The 21,639-nt window shown below is 50.3% G+C and overlaps 1 pseudogene; it reads left to right on the top strand.

Annotated features, from left to right (window-relative positions):
• The first annotated feature begins 12,749 nt into the window (after window positions 1-12,749).
• LOC120658055 lies at window positions 12,750-20,518 on the top strand (annotated as a pseudogene).
• Window positions 20,519-21,639: the final 1,121 nt, after the last annotated feature.

Genomic DNA, 21,639 nt, shown 5'->3' with positions numbered 1-21,639 from the left:
GTAAATTGTTTCAGAACAAAATAAAATGTTCCGAAACAAAATAAAAAATTTCTAAAAAATAGAAATTATTCCGAAACTAAATAAAATGTTCCGAAACAAGATAAAAATTATTCTCAAGATATAATTTTTTTCAGAACAAATAAAAATGTTTTTAAAAAAATATCATCGAAATATAATCAATTGTGGTCTAGTTTTGAAGATCTCATCGTAAAAAACACAACAGTGCAATTGAAATGTAATTTGGATAACTCGTTTGTAAGATAGAACATTTTTTAGTTTCAAGTACACGGGAATCAAGACACGTGAGCTGCCGCACCCGCCTCTACGACCCGGTTAATGGGTGAAGAAAGAAACCAAGAAAAAAAACAAAGAAAAAAGAAAGAAAGTAAGGAAACTAATTATCATTTAGGTTTCACGCACCTTAATAGGCCTCCAATCCGCACGCTACCCCCGCGCGGCGCGCCGGCGCGCGGGCGGCACGCATGCCCGTCCGGCTGGTTTTTTTTTCCGACTCCCGTCCGGCTGGTTATGCGACTCAAACAGAACTAATCGCATAAAGCGATAAATAGACTCCCCCGCGATTTCTGGGAATCGAACCCGCGCCGGCATCGTGGCCACGGCCACCGCTAGCCACCCGAGCTGCCGAGCTCAGCTCGGTTCTCAGAACCCTCAGGCTCGGTTGCTCATATGATGTCATATCTCACGCTGCTAGGGTTCAGGCCCGATCCCAAGCCGGACAGTCTGATGTTATTGTTAGGGATACTTACGACTACAATAACATTCCTATGCAAGCAGTTTCCACCGCTAGTCTATGTTGAATAATTTGCACTCTAATTTCCGTTGTTGGGACCTTTCTTTTTCTTTCCATTTTGCAGTGAATAACTTCTGTAACATCAATTAGCCATCCAGCAAATATTGGCCATCAGGATCCAGACAACCAGACCCTTGACTCCCCTGCCAAAGTAGTCAAGCGCCCGCGGAGGAACTGGACATGGTACAACCTGAGCCAATGGCGTAGCGCACCACGGCATGTAGCCAGGGTGTAGTTGGTGCTGTGGACCGGCTTAGCGCGCTGCTGGATGGGCTCATCCACACCACGTTGTCATTCCTCCCAGCCCCGGAAGTCGTGCGGACAAGTTTGCTGTCACGGCGATGGAGAAGCCTTTGGTGCTCTGCGCCCCGCATCAACCTCGATGAGGAGGACTTCGGGATCTCCATGATGAGCATCCGTGATGGTGCCCTGGAGGAGAAGTGGGCCAGGTTTGAGGATTTCGCCACCAACCTGCTGTTGTTCCATGACAATACTTCATCCTTGGGTGAATTCCGGCTTTCTTCTTGAGGAACGAGAGTACTCTATCCTACATGTGATGAGTGAATTGTCAACCGTGCGATGTGATCGTGCGCTTGGTCTTTGGATTTCAGGTACACGGGCATCGAGTGTCGACGGAGAGTTGCCGTGGAGGAGCTCAGGCCGGGCGGCAGCTGTGGCGTCCACTCCTGGATCGAGGACGCAAGCGGCGACGGAAGGCGGGTTTTTTGGTTTGCGCCACAAAACCAAGGAGGCGGACGGCGGTTGAAGACGCCAAGTCGTGGAGGCACGGGCATCGGTCTCAAGGACTGGCGGAGGCGACGGGCGTCGACGGCGTCTAGGGCCTCGCTGCGGGCGAGGAGGTGACGGGCGTCGGGCGGCGTCTAGGGCCGTCAGAAGGGCGAGGCGGGAACGGCGTCTAGGGCCACGGTGTGGAGACGAGAATCTTCCCGCGCGTGAAGTTTTGGCGGTTTTCTCAAAACCGGCCACCTACCCGGGTTTCGCGGACCCTTCAAAACCGCGGACCGGATCTTTGTCGACGTGGCGGCATCGCAGCAAAGACTTCGAGTCGAAGAAAGAAGCTCCGCCGTCGATCGAGGCTGTACAGCGGGCTGCTGCAGACCCGACCGGTCTGACCGGTCCCATGGACCGGTCTGACCGGTCTGGTCGCAGCAGCTGGGTATAAATACCCCCACCAGCCCGTGGCTGGTTGAGTCTCTTGAGTCTTTTGTTTTCTCTTCGTTTTTCCTTCTCCCAGCCTCTGCTCCAGGTTAGGGCCAAGGACTCCAACGCAAAAGAGGGTTAGGTTATAGCTAATCACTCAAATCTAGAGGGTGGATGATGGGCGGATGGCTCTAGCCTTTGTATAGGTGAATTCCTCTGAGATTAATGAATGAAATTCGTTTGATATTCACCTTTGTGTGTTGACTCTTCGTCCTCTCCCTCCTCTCTTGCGTTTTGGGTTCAATTCTCCTCTTTTGGTGTATTATGTGTTCGGAGGAGACAAATCCTTGAATTCGTGGTTTGATGGACTCTTTGTGACGATTCTAAACCCTCTAGCCTAGTGCTAAATCTACTGGAATCGAGAGTTCTCACGAATTGGAGTTTTTGGGTTCTTGAGAAAACCCCAATCCTCTTTGATCTTCCCTTGATTTCTCACGATCTATTAATCTTTTGGGAAAGTTCTTTTGGGGATATGTTCACGGGGTAGATGCGAAGCTTTCCTCAAAGTTTCATTGGATTTGGACTTCGTTTGCTTGAGATTTGCCATTTGAAGCTTTGTTTGCGGGCTGTCTGGGCGCAACCGGTCTGACCGGTCTGAATTTTCGAATCCCAGCCAGACCGGTCTGACTTAGCAGAGCTGCAGTTTTGCGAGTTTTCTTGTTTTGCTTCCGCGCAGCTTCCTAGGGCTTTTCGCTTGGAGATAGCTAATCCATAGCTACTCTCTCATATCCTAGGTTCGAGGGTTAGTGGTGAATTTTGGGATATAATCCGACGGGTCGATTTTGAAAGAATTTTGATCGGCTCACATTCACCCCCCCTCTGGTTGCCGGTTTCGGTCCCTCAATTGGTATCAGAGTTTGGTTGAGGTTTTCAGTACCTTAACCGGTTCGAAAACCACTTGGCGACCATAGCGAGTCTTGGGAAGATCCCGGTGTTTTTCGGCGAGGACTATGCTTACTGGAAGGTTCGGATGAGAGCCTTCTTGCAAGCAAAAGAGCCGAGGTCTGGGATATTACCAAGAACCAGGCTTACGTGGTTCTTGCCGCTCGGGTCACTCCTCTTCAAGTGACTGAGCACGAGGCTAATGCCAAGGCTTTCAATGCCTTGTTCGCTGGCGTTTCTCATGCGGAGTTCTCACGCGTCCAGGGTTTTCAGGAAGCCCACAAGATTTGGACGTGCCTTGAGAACTACCATGAGGGCACACCTCAGGTGAAGGCCAGACTGTTCGATACTCACCGGCGTGAATACGAGAACTTCACACAGGAGCCGGGTGAGAGCATTGACTTGATGTTCAGTCGTTTTCAGTCGATTGTGAACAAAGTCAATGCGAACAGATCTGTTGATGCCCTTGAGTACACGGAGCACGAGAAGGCTCTCAAGTTGCTCTACGCACTTGACCGCTCTGTGTGGGATCTCAAGGTGAACACCATCATTGAGTCTGCTGGCTATGAGACTCTGACGGTGAACGAGCTTTTCAGCAAGCTCAAGGCCACCGAGGTGGATAACCAGACGCGAGCTAAGCTCAATGGTGTCCCTCCTTCCAAGAGCATCGCTCTTGTGATTGGCCCAGGTGGATCGAGCTCTAACGCTAACTCTGCTCTTGGCTTTTCTCTTGCCTCTTTGCCTTCTGTTTCAGATGAGCAGCTGGAGACGCTGGGCGACGACGACTTGTGCCTCCTCATCAGCAAGTTCCAGCGCATCTACCACAACAGGTAGAGGAAGAAGAACCCCGGGTGCTACAACTGCGGCGATTTGAACCACTTCATCACCGATTGCCCCAAGAAGTCCGGCGGTGGCCCGAACAACCACTTCGACTACTACCGCCACCGCGACCGTGAGGAGGGAGGCTCGAACAAGGAGCGTCGGCGCCACAAGCACTGCAGTCGTGACCGGGGAGGACGCTTCGACAAGGAGTCGCTCAAGAAGCGCTTCTAGTACAAGGCCAAGAAGCGGGAGAAGGCCTTCCTAGCGCAGCTCAGCGACCTCGACAAGAGCTCTGACACCAACCGCTCTTCTTCACCGACCTCCGACGACGACGACAAGAAGAAGAAGAAGAGGGACAAGGAAGCCACCGGCTTTATCGGCCTTTGCTTGGCGGCCGGTCGGCGCAAGGGCTTCTGCACTATGGCGGGTGAAGCCGATGGTGCTCGTGCGTCTTCGGATGGACATGCTACACTGACGCACGCTGACTCTTCTCCTGGATCCGAGAGTGATTCAGAGGTAAACTCCACGAGCGACCTGCTAGATACAGAGGTTAGGGAGTTGTACGCCGCTCTCGACAACCAGAAAAGGCTGCTTAAGGAAGCAGCTAGAGAGCGTAGAAAGCTTAGGGCTGAGCTGGCTTGTGCTAGGGAGAAATCTAGTGAGGATGAGTGCGCTGGCTGCATATCTCACATGAACGATCTTGTTGCTCTCCGTGCTGAGCATGATGAGAACATCGCGAACTTAGATGTTGCTAAGACTTCGCTTGCTGACGTGTCTCATGAGCTCGCTAAGGCCAAGCATGAACTAGAACTGGTTAAGGACGCTCCTATTGTTAGCGATGTGCTTGAATGTGATGAGTGTCCTATCTTTAAGTCCGATCTAGCTTCGTTGCAGTCCAAGTTTGCTACTGTTGTGTGCGAGCTAGAGGAGATGAAGTCTAGGCCAGTTCTGCTTGGTGCTTGCAAGCTTTGTCCCCACGCTTAGGTCGGAGCTAGATGAGAAGAACGCCTTGATTAAGTCTTTGAGGAAGACTAAGGTCGTGGAGTCTAGCCCACCTATTGACTGCTCTGTTTGCCCTGGTTTGATATCTGATTTGGATAATTTTGTGGTAGAGAAAGCCAACCTGGAAAATGAGAATATCTATCTTAGGGCGATTCTTAGTTGGGTTTCTGCTAGTGAGACGTAGTTGGGCATGATGATCAAGCAGTTCAAGCGTGGTGATGGGTTTGGGGTCGGTTACACCTACACAAAGTCAGACTTTGACAGGTTGTATGGTAAGATTGGCAAGGCTGCTGGAAACACTGCTAGTACGAGCACGCAGCCTTCGCTTGTTGACCCCGTGGATGGTGTGCTGAAAGAACCACAAAAAGCACCTCCACAGAAGCAGGTTTGGGTTCCAAAGCCCAATGAGCTGAGGAATCCCCTCGATGCGCTCCCTGCTGCCATAGCCCAGGTTGCCTAGAAGAAGAGGGCTGCTCCTTCCCATCCGCAGGCTAGGCCTCCACCTTCCAAGCGTGAGGTGAGGTACCACTGCGAGTACTGTAACAGGGAAGGTCACCTGGAGGAGTTTTGCTTCAGAAGGAAGCGGGCTGTGAGGCGTGAGCAGGAGAAACAGAACACGGACATGTACTCTGCTCAGGTGCATGGTCCTTCTCGGCGTGGTGGTAGGCAAGTTGCTAGGGCACGCCGTGTAGGTGGAGGTCAGGGAGACGGTGGTGGTTACCGTGCTCCAGCGGGTGGTCGCTTTGCCGGTCGTGCTCCTAGTCATTTTCAGTACGGCTATGGACCACGGGACCGAGGCTTTGGAGGAGGTTTCAAGGCACCATGCTTTCCTCACGGTGGTGTTCGTCAGTCACGCGGTAGACGGGATGGGGGATACGCTTTGCCTGGTTTTGCTAACCGTTCTCTAGAGCAAATGGCTCGGCACTGGTTTGCTTCTCACTTTGCTAACCCCAGTGTTGAGACATTTGCTCACCCTTTGTCTCACTACTGATGTGCAGGTCGAAGGCTTGGAGAACAGGTGGATCATGGACTCCGGTTGTTCGCGCCACATGACCAGAAATGACAAATGGTTCTCCAGCCTCACCCCGATGCGCTCAAAGGAGTACAATTTGTTCGGGGATAATGGAAGAGGAAAGGTACGTGGACTTGGCGCTGTTCGAGTTTCTGATCACTTTATCCTGAGAGAGGTTGCTTTGGTTTCGAACCTTGGGTTCAATTTGCTCTCTGTTTAGCAACTTCTTGATGAGGGGTTTGAGGTTCGCTTCAAGGAAGGTTGTTCGCGTGTTTTGGATTCCAGAGGAGATTTGGTTTGCCGGATTACACCTCGCGATCGGGTTTTCTTGGTTGACTTCTCTGGAACTCCTCTTGGTCCTTCTCGTTGCTTGTTGGCTGGTCCTTCTTCTGATCTGTGGAAGTGGCATAGGAGACTTGGACATTTGAGCTTCGATTTGTTGTCCAGACTTAGCTCACTTGGCCTAATCCGAGGATTGCCCAAATTGAAGTTTGAAATTGACCTTGTTTGCCATCCTTGTCGCCATGGGAAGATGATTGCTACTTCACATCCACCTGTTAATCAGGTGATGACCGCTCACCCTGGAGAGTTGCTACACATGGACACAGTTGGTCCTTCCAGGGTGATGTCTGTTGGTGGGAAGTGGTATGTTCTTGTGATCGTGGACGATTTTTCTCGCTATTCTTGGGTCTTTTTCATGAGAACCAAGGATGAGGCTTTCGAGTTTGTTCGAGACTTGATCTTGAGGTTGAAAAACAAGCTACCCCAGGCCATGCGAGCGATTCGTAGTGATAATGGCACAGAATTCAAAAACGCTCATTTTGACGCCTTTTGCAGTGATCAAGGGCTTGAACACCAGTATTATTCTCCTTACACTCCACAGCAGAATGGAGTTGTAGAGCGGAAGAATCGGACGCTGGTTGAGATGGCGAGGACGATGCTCGATGAGCATAGGACTCCTCGCAAATATTGGGCTGAGGCGGTTAACACCGCTTGTTACGTGTCCAACCGCATTTTCTTGCGTGCTTTCATGCACAGGACTTCTTATGAGGTGCGATTTGGATGCCAGCCCCGTGTTGACCATCTCAGAGTTTTCGGTTGCCGGTGCTTTGTACTGAAAGATGGAAATCTTGATAAGTTTGAGCCTCGCTCGTCTGATGGCATTTTTCTCGGTTATGCTTCTCACTCTAGAGCGTACCGTGTGCTGATTATTGATACTAACATCGTCAGAGAGACTTGTGATGTCACTTTCGACGAGACTGCACCGTGCAATTCTTCTGTCTTTGAAGTTACAGGAGATGATGAGCTCGGCACCTCCATCTTTGAAGATGAGGAGGAAGAAGCTGAGGAGGGTGAGGATGAGGCCACCACGCGTGCTGTGGACCCAGTTGCCTCCGCCACGAGCTCGGACGATGATGACGGTCCCGTTCCGACTACGTCTACTTCACGGGGGCCGTTGGAGGAGGTGACTCTGGCTTCACCAGCTGCACCTGAGGAGACACCAGATTTGGTTGAGGAGGAGGCGACTTCGACAAGGGAAGCACCGCGACACATTCAGCGTCGTCATCCACCTCAACAGATGCTAGGTGATCTCAACGAGTGAGTCACCAGGTCCAAGGTAACAAGTATCACTGGCTTTGCTCATTCAGCATTTGTTGTCTCTTTTGAGCCCAAGGATATTGGACACGCTCTTTCTGATTCTAATTGGGTCAATGCCATGCATGAGGAACTTGAAAATTTTGAAAGAAACCAAGTTTGGGTTTTAGTCGAGCCTCCACCTGCTTGTAATCCCATCGGAACGAAGTGGGTTTTCAAAAACAAGCAGGGTGAGGATGGGTTGGTTGTTCGAAACAAGGCTTGTCTTGTTGCCCAGGGGTTTTGCCAGAAACATGGTATTGATTTTGAGGGGACTTTTTCCCCTGTTGATCGTTTGGAAGCTATTCGAATCTTTCTTGCATTTGCTACTTCCAAGGGTTTTAAAGTTTTCCAAATGGACGTTAAATCTGCCTTCTTGAATGGTTTTATCGAAGAAGAGGTTTATGTGAAACAACCCCCTGGTTTCGAAAATCCCAAGTTTCCAAATCGTATTTATAAACTTCAGAAAGCTCTTTACGGTTTGAAACAGGCGCCTAGAGCTTGATATGACAGACTGAAAACTTTTTTGCTGGTTCAGGGTTTTAAAATGGGATGTGTGGATAAAACATTATTCCTCATGCGATCTGGCACTGATTTTTTATTAGTTCAGATATACGTGGATGATATTATTTTTGGTGGCTCTTCTCATGCTCTTGTTTCCAAGTTTTCTGAGCAGATGTCCAGGGAGTTCGAGATGAGCATGATGGGTGAGCTGTAGTTCTTCCTCGGGCTGCAGATCAAGCAAACTTCCCAGGGCACGTTTGTCCATCAAGCCAAGTACACCAGGGACTTGCTGCGGAAGTTTGACATGAGCGACTTGTCTCCTCAGCCGACTCCGATCAGCACATCGACGGCGCTTGATGAGGACTTGGACAGCGAGGCGGTGGAACAGAAGGAGTACAGGAGCATGATCGGTTCGCTCCTGTACCTGACGATGACCCGGCCGGACATTTAGTTCGGGGTCGGCCTCTGTGCGCGGTACCAGGCTTCTCTGCGCACCTCCCACAGGCAGGTGGTGAAACGCATCTTCAGGTATCTGAAATTCACCCCTGAATTTGGTCTTTGGTACTCTGCGGATTCTTCTCTGGTTTTGGTGGGCTTTTCTGATGCCGATTTCGGTGGGTGTCGGTTGGATCGCAAGTCGACATCTGGCACTTGTCAATTTCTCGGTACATCTTTGGTATCTTGGTCCTCTCGCAAGCAGGCTAGTGTAGCGCTTTCTTCCACAGAAGCTAAGTATGTTGCCGCTGCTAGTTGTTGCTCCTAGATCCTATGGATGAGACAAACCTTGCAGGATTATGGACTGAGTTATGATAGGGTTCCCATTTTTATAGACAATATGTCTGCTATTAGCATTGCAAAGAACCCTATCCTACACTCCAGAACCAAGCACATAGATATCAGATTCCATTTCCTGCGAGATAATCATGAGAGAGGACACATAGACCTGATCCATGTCCCTTCAGAGAGGCAAACCGCAGATATCATCACCAAGCCGCTAGAGCAGGACACTTTTGCTCGCTTGTGAGGGGAGCTTGGGGTTTGTTACCCCTTTTGATCGCTGACTTTTCTTTGGTTAGCTTTGTAGGTCTTGTTTGCTCTTCTTTTTGTTTTCTAGGTTTGGTAGTTGCATTGTGCATATGCATTGTACATGTTTGCATTTTGCATTTCCTCACTTGCACTAGCATTCTTGTATACTTTGCTATGATCTTCTAGTGCCTGCTAATGTGAGTTGATAAATTTGACCATGTATAGCTTGCTCCACTGTGTATATGACATCATCTGAGTTAAGCTATTTTGATTTGAAAATCTAAAAACATGATCACCCTATTTTGGCTACTAGCATGTTAGGGCGTGTTGATGTGCTTTGCTATCTTATTCATGCTAGTGTAGCCTTTCGTTCAGCAATTCATACTTGAAATGATCTAAATCTGATAAAATTGCTTGAACTGCACTTGAAATGGTTTGAAAAGATCCAGGTGGGATTGCTTGTCGCACTGATCGAGCTTTCGGGACGGCTCACTTTGTACTTGTGAGAACCCGGGCAAGACTGTGCATGACTGAAACGAGTGCTTTAAGCTTCTGATTGTCTTTTGGCATAGGCTTGGCCTCGTTGCTAAGTGAAGCATGACAAGCTTTCAACCCCTGGCATTAAGAATTGCTTGATATAAAATTGATTGAAAAATGAATGTTAACAACTTGTTTTTGGCTGAGTTTGGATCACCTGTATGAGTATGATTAGCACTGCTTTCCATTCCTTACTTGTTAGTGCTAGATCATGGGTGATGCTTTTATTTCTCCTAAACTGAACTTGCCTAGCTCTAGACTGATTTGATATACCGTGTTGAGCTAGATGCAGGTCTTGTTTATGGATGCACACGTGCTTGTGACTAGATGTTGCTCATATCATTGTATCCCTGAATGCTTTCACGTACACCTCCTGCATTGCATTCATGGCATGGCATCTGTTCAGGGGGAGTCTCAGCTTCAGGGGGAGCTTTAGGTCTATTTAGGCTTGATGTGTGCATGTGCCAATAAGGGGGAGAATTTTTTTTTGAGAAGTGATCGAACAAGGGGGAGACTTGTTTGATTTTTGAAAAACTTGTTGTGCACAGGGCTTTGAGAGTGCATCATTTTGGGAGAGTTGCAGTAATTTTAAAATTTTATATTGGTGCACTTTAATATATTATTGTAATTATATTATTTAGATTCAAATTTCTGAGTAATTTAACTTGTAATAATAATGACATAATTGGATAATTTATATGCAAATTAAGGGGGGTATTTGTATTATTTTTATAATGGCACAGTGTGTAATTTACACAAAGATTAGGGGGTTACTTTAGATTTTTTTTTATAATGGCAGAGGACATAATTGGATAATTTACATGCAAATTTAGGGGGGTATTTGTATTATTTTTATAATGACATAGGTGGGTACACAAAGATTTAGGGGGTTACTTTAGATTTTTTTTATATAATGGCAGAGGTGGGTAATTTAGATACATGTTTAGGGGGTTATTTTAGTCTATTTTCATAATGGCAGAGGTGGGTGATTTATTAGGAAAGATAACTGATCCGATGGTTATTATAATTAGAGTTATTGGATTGATGGCTGTATGTTTTTTTATTTTTGTGAGAATTTATAGTATTTCTTTATTTTTTCAGAGTATCCACTTAGGATCCTAGGTGGCTTGACGCGAAGCCTCCAAAAGAGCCTCCAAACATAATTGGATAATTTATATGCAAATTTAGGGGGATATTTGTATTATTTTTATAATGACATAGGTGGGTACACAAAGATTTAGGGGGTTGCTTTAGATTTTTTTATATAATAGCAGAGGTGGGTAATTTAGATACATATTTAGGGGGTTACTTTAGTCTATTTTTATAATGATAGAGGTGGGTGATTTATTAGGAAAGATAACAGATCCAATGGTTATTATAATTAGAGTTATTGGATTGATGGCTGGATGTTTCTGATTTTTATGAGAATTTATAAGATTTATTTATTTATTTATTCAGAGCGCCCACCTAGGATCCTAGGTGGCTTCACGTGAAGGCTCCAAAGAAACCTCCAATTAGTAATAGTAAGATGTTAGCTGTGCCTAAATCAAGATAATAGGTGCCAAGCACCACGCTGTAGAATGAATGCTCTGCTATCAGCCTCTTTTATTTATTCCCTCTGTATAGGGTAGACCCGGTTCATTTAGCTATCAAAATTGGTACAGTCCACGGATGGCACAGTTGGCAACTTTTCATAAGGACATGTTTAGGCCGTGTTTAGATCGTAAAGTTTTTTCACTGAAAATATCACATAGAATATTTGAACACTAATTAGAAGTATTAAACATAGACTTAAAAAAACCAATTACACAGATAGACTATTAATCACGAGATAAATCTATTAAGCCTAATTAATCCATCATTAGACACCGCTGTGCTACAGTAACCCATCGTTAAAAATATGCTAATGATGGCACATATTAGGCTTAATAGATTCATCTCGTGATTTAGAGTCCATCTGTGTAATTAGTTTTATAATTAGTATATATTTAATACTTCTAATTAGTGTCTAAATGTTCGATGTGAACTTCACTTTCCAATCTAAACAGGCCCGTAGAGCGGTGAAAAACTTTGCAAATTTTACCATAGCAATTATAAACCAAAGATTAGAAGAACTAAACATGATATAATTATAAAATTGATTACACGGATGGACGCAAAATCGCAAGATGAATCTGTTAAGCATAATTAATCCACAATTAGAGATTATTTACTATAGCATGACATTATCTAATTATGACCTAATTAGACTTAATAGATTCGTCTCGCAATTTCACTCGGGGATTATGGAATAGTTTTCGTTAATTATCCACATTTAGTACTCCTAATTAATGGTCAACATTCGAATTTACTATTGCGGTGAAAAAAGTTGGCCAGGATCTGCACAACAAATTTGGTCAAAAAAAAAGTCTACGCAACAATGTATTACTGAAATCCGTATTGGACAACTTGTTGACGGTAAAAGGATCAGCGCTATGACACCCATGATAGGTGGATCTCACAACACTTGGCGCCACATATATACCTATATTTTTTTATTTTTTATACTAATTTTTTTGGCAAAATAATAGTGGTTTATAACTAAAAATTGGTCGTACATGGGTTTTACACTGATAAAAATTCCACGGAATCTATTAGCAGGTAGGTTTATTTGTTTATGTTTTTTAAATTAGAGTAAAAATATTATTTAAATATTGAGATTGTGCATAGCGCGTTAACCTATGCCACACACACGGGATCAACTAATAGGCTTCACGAGACCTAATGAGTAATGATAGGTAGGCTCCCTATGGGACCCATGATAGGTGGGTCCCACAACACTTGGGTGCCACATATATACCTATATTTTTTATTTTTCGTGCTACTTCTTTTAGAAAATAACAGTGGTTTGAAACTAAAAATTGGTTGTACATGTGTTTTACACTGACAAAAATTCCACGGGATATATAAGCAGGTATATTTGTTTGTGATTTTTCAAACAAAAAATTAGAATAAAACGATTATTCAATATTGAAAGTGTGCATAGCGCGTTAACCTGAGTAGTTTAACTAGTTCTCTGCCTCCGATCCGTTCGTTGCCGGCCGTCGGCCGTTGCTTTGCTAAAGTTCTTCTGATAGATGGAAAGAGACAGATATACGATATTCATTGCAGTACCAAATTAGATTTTACATTCCAAATAATCTCTCGTTCCAAAGTTCCTCTGCTAGCACTGTTTTTGTTCATATAAAAGAGAACATTTTTTTGACGCGAATATAAGAGAACATGTCACCATACTCTATTACTAATTTGCAGACCTATCTGCCTAGCAAAATGCCTTCACCTTTGGTGCCTTTCCGGCAAGATGAACTCCAGATTCTTCGAGGTGATGATAATGCCGGACCGTATCAGGAGCATGATCGTGTCTACCGTTATGACTGCTACAATGACCTTGGTGAGCCAGACAAAGATGAAGACTATGCACGGCCAGTCCTTGGTGGCAGCCAAGAACACCCATATCCCCGTCGCTGCAGAACCGGCCGGCCCTCAACGAGTTCTGGTGAGTTCAAGTCACAAAATTTAGTCCACACTAAATAATGGCGCCATGCGATATTTTTCCTGATATCCCATGTTGTTCGATCATTTTTCATTCCAGACCCATATACAGAGAGAGGACTTTTTCTGCTGAAGGACATCTACGTCCCTCGTGACGAACGTTTTGGGCACCTCAAGATGTCAGACTGCCTTGGATACTCTCTGAAGGCGACCATTGAGGCGGTTGTTCCGGCGTTAAACGTTGCTGGGCCATTCGAGTTCGATTCATTTGAAGACATCTTAGGTCTCTATGGCCTTGGCCCGGAAGGACCCAATAATAATAACCCTGTAATAGCAGAGCTCAGGGAGAAAATACCCGAGATCTTTGACCCACTGAAGATGCCCCTTCCAGATATCATCAACTCAGGTACGCGAATTCTTTGATAGTCGTTATTTGATTAGAACAAACAGTTTACTGGTTGCGCCTAAATCTTGCTATTACGACACTAGATGTGTTAAAAAAACTTCCGGAAGATAAGTTTGGCTGGAGGACTGACGAGGAGTTTGCGAGAGAAACGCTTGCTGGCGTGAACCCAGTGGTTATCAGACGTCTGACGGTTAGCATGCTGCATCATTTGAAGTGACGAATACACCTTTAATTTCCCCATGGTGGGGTAAGTAAAAGAGCCTTAAAATTTCCCCTTTGTGATTGCAGGAGTTCCCTGCTAAAGGCACCCTGGATCCAACTCAGTTTGGAGACCATACCAGTAAGATCACTGAAGCCCACATTCAGCACAACCTGGAAGGCCTGAGAGTACACAATGTATGCTGAGTTGAACGCGTTCACATATTACTAAAGATTCAACAGCTAATTGGCTTCACCATGGATTGATTGTGATAACAAAAACCCTATGCAGGCAGTGAGGAATAACAGACTCTTCATCCTAGACCACCATGATCACTTCATGCCATACCTCGACCGGATCAACAAGCTGAAGGGCAACTTCATCTATGCCAGCAGGACCCTGCTGTTCTTGAAGGACGACGGTACCCTAAAGCCCCTGGCCATTGAGCTGAGCCTGCCCCACCCTGACGGCCAGCGGCATGGAGCCGACAGCAAGGTTTACACCCCGGCTCACACTGGCGTTGACGCCCACATCTGGCAGCTTGCCAAGGCAAACGTCTGCGTCAATGACTCTGCCTGGCATCAGCTGATCAGCCACTGGTACAGCGATATATATTCTGTTTGTCAGTCCAAGGAAGGAATAATGCCTGCCTTTGTTAGGGAAACACTGATCTTTCTATGTGTGTGGGCTTGTTAATTAATTTGCAGGCTGAACACGCACGCAGTGATGGAGCCATTCGTGATCGCGACGAACAGGCAGCTCAGCGTGGTGCACCCCGTGCACAAGCTGTTGAGCCCGCACTACCGTGGCACGTTGGACATCAACGCCCTGGCACGCCAGACTCTCATCAAGGCCGGTGGCATGTTCGAGCTCACAGTTTTCCCAGGGAAGTACGCACTGGAGATGTCCTCCGACGTGTACAAGAGCTGGAACTTCAACGAGCAGGCCCTCCCAGCTGATCTCGTCAAGAGGTACGTACGTCGATCGATACTAGAGCAGCAAAAACTTGAGCAGATGCATGCATCACAAGGGCTTCCAGAAACTGTGCGTTCGTTTCTGACAAACTTGATTGTGCGTTCACAGAGGCATGGCTGTGCCAGACCTGTGGAACCCATACGGTATCAGGCTGCTGGTCAAGAACTACCCGTACGCCGTTGACGGGCTGGAGATCTGGTGGGCGATTGAGAAGTGGGTCAATGAGTACCTGGACATCTACTACCCAAACGATGGTGAACTCGAGCGTGATGTGGAGGTGCAGGCGTGGTGGAAGGAGGTGCGTGAGGAGGCGCACGGCGATCTCAAGGACCGGGACTGGTGGCCCAAGATGGACACCGTCCAGTGTTAGCTCGGCAGCTCGACGATGAGCTCCGGCGAGCAATGGATCACACCGGGAAACACGAGTACACACGCGAACTGGATGATGAACACGGAGGAGTTTTTTTGTGCCACACGAAGCAGCGTTTTCTGTTGTATTGATGCAAATAAATAGGGAAACAAACTACCTACGACTCGGCTGTGATCGCGCCCTGATCGGGAGCAAACGTGCCATCCCACGCTGCCCATGATCCGGTCTTGGCGGTGACCACGCCACGGCACACGTCCCTCGTCGCAGCGCGGACGTGCGCATGACCCGGGCAGAACTCGACATGGTGAGCCCGCCATCTAACTGAATAACGGAAAGCAAATATCTACAGCTAGCTTATCTAACATTATTCCCCCCTAAGCAAGATGTTCCTTGATGTTGACGATGCCGATCTTCAGGCGAAGTTGCTGAAAGCGAACTCGCCCAAGTGGTTTTGTCATGATGTCCGCCAGCTGATCGTCAGTGTTGACATGCCGGACGGTGACCTTCCCGTTCTCAACGCTTTCCCTGATGAAATGGAATCGCGTCCCGATGTGTTTGCTCCGGCCATGGAAGACCGGGTTCTTGCAGAGCTGAATCGCCGACTGGTTGTCGATGAGGAGCTCAGCGGCCATCGCCGCCTTGCCGTAGAGGCTCCCAAGCAGCTGTCCGAGCCAAATTAGCTGGCAAGCTGCCGAGGTTGCCGCGATGTACTCCGCCTCGCAAGAGGATAGAGCCACCACGGGTTGCTTGATGGAGTGCCACGCGACGGGAGATTGCCCGAGGAAGAATGCGCCGCTGTACCCGGTCAGCCTCAAGTTGCCGTCGCCCTTCCGGTAGCAGCACCCAAAGTGCAGCGTGCCGGCGATGTAGCGGAGAACATGCTTGACAGCACCCATGTGCTCCGTGGTCGGGTTCTCCATGAATCGACTGATGTAGCTGATGGCGAACGAGATGTCCGGACGTGTATGAATGAGGTACCGCAGGCTGCCAACGAGGCTGCGGTAGAGAGTGGAGTCCACAGCCGGCGCTGTGCTTTTCTTGCTCAACTTGAGTCGTGTCTCCATTGGCGTTTGCACTGAATTGCAGTCGCTCATGCCCACCTTTTCGAGCAGCTTTGCCGCGTAAGCTGCCTGCCCGAGTGTGATCATCCCCGGCCTCTGCTGAACCTCGATGCTGAGGTAATAGCTCAGCAGGCCAAGGTCGCTCATCTTGAAGTGGTCCTTCATCTCCTCTTTGAACTGTGTCAGCTCGTTGGTGTCGACGCCGGTGAGGATGAGGTCGTCCACGTACACGCCGAGGAGAAGGCGATGTTGTCCCTCGCCACGGACGTACACGCCATGTTCCTCGGAGCATCGGGTGAACCCGAGCGCCACAAGTGTGCTGTCGAGCTTGGAGTTCCAAGCGCGCGGGGCTTGACGGAGGCCGTAAAACGCCTTGTGGAGGCGCAAGACGTGGTGCTCACGCCCAGGGATGGAGAAGCCTGGGGGTTGGGCGACATACACTTCCTCTATGAGCTCGCCGTTCAAGAATGCCGACTTGACGTCAAGGTGATGAACCTTCCAGCATTCGTGCGCCGCCACGGCGTGCAGCGCGCGCACTGAGTCCAGCCGCGCCACCGGCGCGAACACTTCGTCGAAATCCAAGCCAGCGCGCTGGACGTAGCCCTTTGCCACCAATCGCACCTTGTGCCGCACAACAGCGCCGGAGGCGTCCTCCTTAAGCTTGAAGACCCACTTGAGGCCGATGGGTCGGTGGCCGGCTGGCAGGTCGACCGCCTGCCAGGTCTTGTTGTCGATGATGGAGGACAGCTCCTCCTGCATTGCTACGCGCCAGGCTGGGTCCACGTTCGCCTGCTCGAACATCGCTGGTTCCTCGGCCGCCGCCAGGAACAGCTCCTCCATCTCGAGTTCCCGTGGTTTAGACGTGTTGATGTAGTCAGTCACCATGCGGTAACGGCATGGCTTCCCCTCGTCGCTGAGGTCCATTCCCGAAGGAATGTGCGTCGGTGGCGTGGCGAAGCCGATGTCGGTGCCACCACCGCCCACCAGAGTGTGTGGCTCCTCAGCCACTGATGGCGTGCCTGGGGATGCAGCAGGAGTCGCAGGAGCACACGGAGTGGCTGGAGCCTCGGACTGGCCGCTCGCCGTCGCAGCGCGTACGATGTACTCGACGGTGAACGTGTCCGGTGTGGTGACGCCGTCCAGCGCCTCCCAGTTCCAGACTTTTGTCTCGTCGAAGACCACATCTCGAGAGACATGTAGCCGGCCGCTCACAGGGTCGTACACGCGGTAGCCCTTTGAGCCCGGCTCATACCCGAGGAACACCATCTTCATGCTGCGATCATCAAGTTTAGCAGCGTGCGGGCGAGTTACCTTGACATGCGCTATGCACCCGAACGTGCGCATGAAGTGAACTGCTGGCTTCTCCCCGTGCCAAGCCTCGTAGGGGGTCTTGTTCTACAGAGCTTTGGTGGGAGACCGGTTGAGGATGAACACAGCAGTGCTCACCGCCTCCCTCCAAAATGTGCTGCGAACACCTCTGGCCTTCAACAAGCACCGCGCCATGGCAAGCACGGTTTGGTTCCGGCGTTCGACCACTCCATTTTGTTGCGGAGAGTACGGAGCGGTGAGCTGTCGGTGAACACCTTGGTTGGCGCAGTACTCCGCGAACGTGACGGCGGTGAACTCGCCACCCCGGTCCGTCCGGAGCGCGCATAGCTTGTGCCCAGCTTCCACCTCCACGCCGGCCTGGAACTTCTTGATGGCGGCCGCGGCTTCGCTCTTGTTCGACAGCAACACGAGCCACATGTAGCGGCTGGCATCATCAACTAGGAGGAGGAAGTATCGCCGCCCACCGTGAGTAGTCGGGGTGACAGGGCCGCAGAGGTTGCCATGGACTAGATCGAGCCAGCCTATCGCCCGGTACTTGGCCTGCTACGGGAACGGCGCTCGACGCTGTTTGCCGGCAAAGCACGCGTCGCACAGTTGACCAGGGTGATCAATCTGTGGCAGACCGCGCACCAGGCCGCCGCTGGACAGCTTGCGCAGCGCGTCGAAACCCAGGTGGCCGTACCGCTCGTGCCAAAGCTAGGTGGGGTCGCCGGTGCAGCGAGATGGGCTGCGCCAGGGTGAGCGAGATCTTGTACAAACGGTTTGCCGAACGGCGTACCTTGGCGAGGAGCTCTCGCTGCGGATCGCGTACTCGTAGAATCCCCTCCTCAATCACAACCTTGCAGCCGAACTCATCGAGTTGGCAAGGGCTTCATGATGTTGCTCCTGAGACGGGGGATGTAGTACGTGTCGGTGAGCACTCGGTGCTGTCCATGTTACGCCGCGAAGAGGATGGTGCTGCAGCCGACGATGTCCACGACCGAGCCGTCGCCGAATTTGACCGTGCCGGTGATGGACTGATCCAGCTCGGAGAAGGCCGCCCGGTTCCCCGTCATGTGGTTTGACCCGTGTCAAGGTACCACACATCGGAGATTGGCTTGCCGGAGTGGTCCTCGGACTCCCCCAGCTCCACCACGGTGCGTTCTTCGTTGAGGTAGACTTGCCCGCCGACGTAGACAGGTGCAACACGCAGTGCGACGTACTCCTGCTCGACTGCGCCGATGGCCATCAGCAGGGAAGGCTCCTCAGTGTCGTCGTCGCCGCCGGCCTGGGCATGGAGCGCCGCCTCATCGCGCTTCTTCTTGAGGCATTCACGGGCCCAGTGGCCCTTCTTGCCGCAGTACTTGCACTTGTCCATCTTGGTGGCGACCCTGGCCGGATCGCCGAGGATCCGCCAGTGCGCACGCCACCGTTGTCGCCGCCTCGTGGACCTCCAGACGACTTGCCGCTGTTGCCGCCAGAGCGAGAGCCCTCGCCCGCGAGGCGGTGCTTGTAGCGGGCCAGCCACTCCTCCTCGGAGAGAAGTAGCTTGCCGTTGGAGTTCGTCGCCGCCGGCAGATTGCGGCTTTGGTCACGTACCTCCGCCGACTTGAGCCGCCCCACCAGCTCTTCAACCGTCATGTCGTCGACGTCGAGGAGCGTCTCGATGGAGTGTGCGATCTGGTCGAAACGAGGGGGCACAGCCTGCAGGATTCTCCTTACCACGGTGTTTACTCCAGGGGGCTCACCAAGGATACTTAGCTCGCTGACGAGGGCCTGCAGGCGGTGCGTGAAGTCATCCACGGACTCGCCGTCGCGGAACGTGAGCGCGTCGAATTCCCACGTGAGGTCCGTCACCTTTGCCTTCCGGATCCGTTCGACGCCAACACGTTCGGTCTTGATGGCGTCCCACGCCCGCTTGGCGGTGCCCTTCCCAGCGAGGGAGACACGCATCTCCGGCGGCGTAGCACGGAGGATGGCCTCCATGGCCATGCGGTCGTCGTGCCGGTCGACGGTGCCGACGCTCACTGCCGTCCAGAGCTCCCGGGCCTCCAACATCACCTCCATGAGTACCACCCACTCGACGTAGTTGGTGCGGGTCAGCATGGGGTAGTTGGCCGCCCCGACTTCGCGGACGATGCGCGTCTCCGTCTCGCGGCCGCGGCGGCCGCGCCGCAGGATTGGCGATGGTGAAGGACGACGGCGACGATCTCGATCGCGAGGGGGCGAGCGGGACTGGGACGGATCGCGAGGTGGCATGCGCGACGGATGAGCGGACATGGCGACGGTTACTGGCTCTGATGCCAATTGTTAGCTCGGCAGCTCGACGATGAGCTCCGGCGAGCAATGGATCACACCGGGAAACACGAGTACACACACGAACTGGATGATGAACACAGAGGAGTTTTTTTGTGCCACACGAAGCAGCGTTTTCTGTTGTATTGATGCAAATAAATAGGGAAACAAACTACCTACGACTCGGCTGTGATCGCGCCCTGATCGGGAGCAAACGTGCCATCCCACGCTGCCCATGATCCGGTCTTGGCGGTGACCACGCCACGGCGCACGTCCCTCGTCGCAGCGCGGACGTGCGCATGACCCGGGCGGAGCTCGACATGGTGAGCCCGCCATCTAACTGAATAACGGAAAGCAAATATCTACAGCTAGCTTATCTAACATCCAGCAGCTGGCCAGGGCGTGCACGACCATCATTTGGGTGGCGTCGGCTTTGCACGCTGCCGTCAAGTATGGGCAGTACGCGCATGGTGGGTATCTCCCCAACAGGCCGACCGTGAGAGCCGGCAGCCGATGCCGGAGCCGGGCAGCGATGACTACAAGAAACTGTAAGCAGGGCAGGAGGAAGCTGACATGGTGCTCATCCGCACCATCACCAGCCAGTCCCAGGCCATCCTAGGCATCTCGCTCATCGAGATCCTTTCCAAGCACACATCCGACGAGGTGTACCTCGGCCAGCGCGACGTGCCGGAGCGCTGGACGTCGGACGCCAAGGCGCTGGACGCGTTCAGGAGGTTCCGCGGGCTGCTGGTGGAGATCGCGAATCAGATCGAGAGGAGGAACGATAGTCCGCAGCTGAAGAACCGGAAGGGGCCTGTGGGGATGCCGTACATGCTGCTGTACCCCAACACGACAGACGTCACCGGCGCCAAGGGCGAGGGGATCAAAGCCATGGGCATCCTCAACAGTATCTCCATCTGAGACTGAGCAGATGTATCTCGGGGGATGGTAGGTTGATGCTGTACCTGTATGTGCTGCAACACTTTTGGACATTATCGTCTTTGGTGCGTCTAGTATGGTTTTTGCGAGGTTTTAGTTGATGGGGATTGTAGCAATAATTTGTACGGTTGAGAGGAACTAGCGCGCGAGGAATGAATAATAATGTTGCCATGTATGTATTCTTCGTTGGTCAGGGATAATAAAAGTACGTCAGTTCATCTCTTGAATACAGTATGGTGTAAAACTGGCCCTGCCATGCACCCTAAAGCCAAGCCTGTCCCTTCATTACATTGCATCCTCTATGTACGTGGGTTTTATTCCATTAGCCACGTAAGAAAGTCATAAACTTAGATACAATACGTCCACCACCCTGGAGACATGCTTCATTAACCAATCATTTTTTTTAGAAAATAGGTGGCCTACCCCACGCTCGAGTATTTTTTTCTGCCAACAATCGATTTTTTCCACCATTGGATTGGCATCCAACGACCATCCTTTGTCTTCAACCTCCATCCATCGTCTTCAACCTCCGCCGCCACCCCACCGGCACGGGTGGGCTAGGGCCGCGCCGGCTCCTCCGGCCGCTACCTCCCACAGCCATCAGCAGCACTGCCATCGCCTCTCGCCACTGTCGTCCCTGCCCCCGGGACCGTCTGACCGCTGTCTCCCGCCGCTCGGGCCGGCGGCTCGACCACTAACCTTGCCGGACAGCATACCGGAGGCGAAAAAGAAGCTGCCATGGCCTTGGATTGGCAAGCGGTGGTGGAAGGAATATTCGAGTGTCAAGAGCACAAGAAATACTCGATTCCCATAATTTGTCTCCAAACGAATTAACATGTAAATCTACAATAGGTTTTTTTTACTACCCCTAAGCAGCAGCCACAACAGGAGGAACTCGTCCAAAGTAACCCTAAAAATTCAAACGTTGACACTGTTTAGATTACTGCTAATCCAAAATACAAGCCTGGTGAGCCTTTGTTGTCCGAAGAGGCTTTAAAGGCTGCTGGGCCAAGTTGTGAATCCTTGCATGCTTACTTCATGGAACAAAGTGCGAATGGTGCTGATAGCATTACTGCAAAGGTGGCTGCATTCTCTTTGGAAGT

Source organism: Panicum virgatum, chromosome 2N (assembly GCF_016808335.1).
Source record: "Panicum virgatum strain AP13 chromosome 2N, P.virgatum_v5, whole genome shotgun sequence".
NCBI classification, from domain to species: Eukaryota; Viridiplantae; Streptophyta; class Magnoliopsida; order Poales; family Poaceae; genus Panicum; species Panicum virgatum.
The sequence above is the reverse complement of the archived record's forward strand: the minus strand, read 5'-3'. Positions and strand labels throughout refer to the sequence as shown.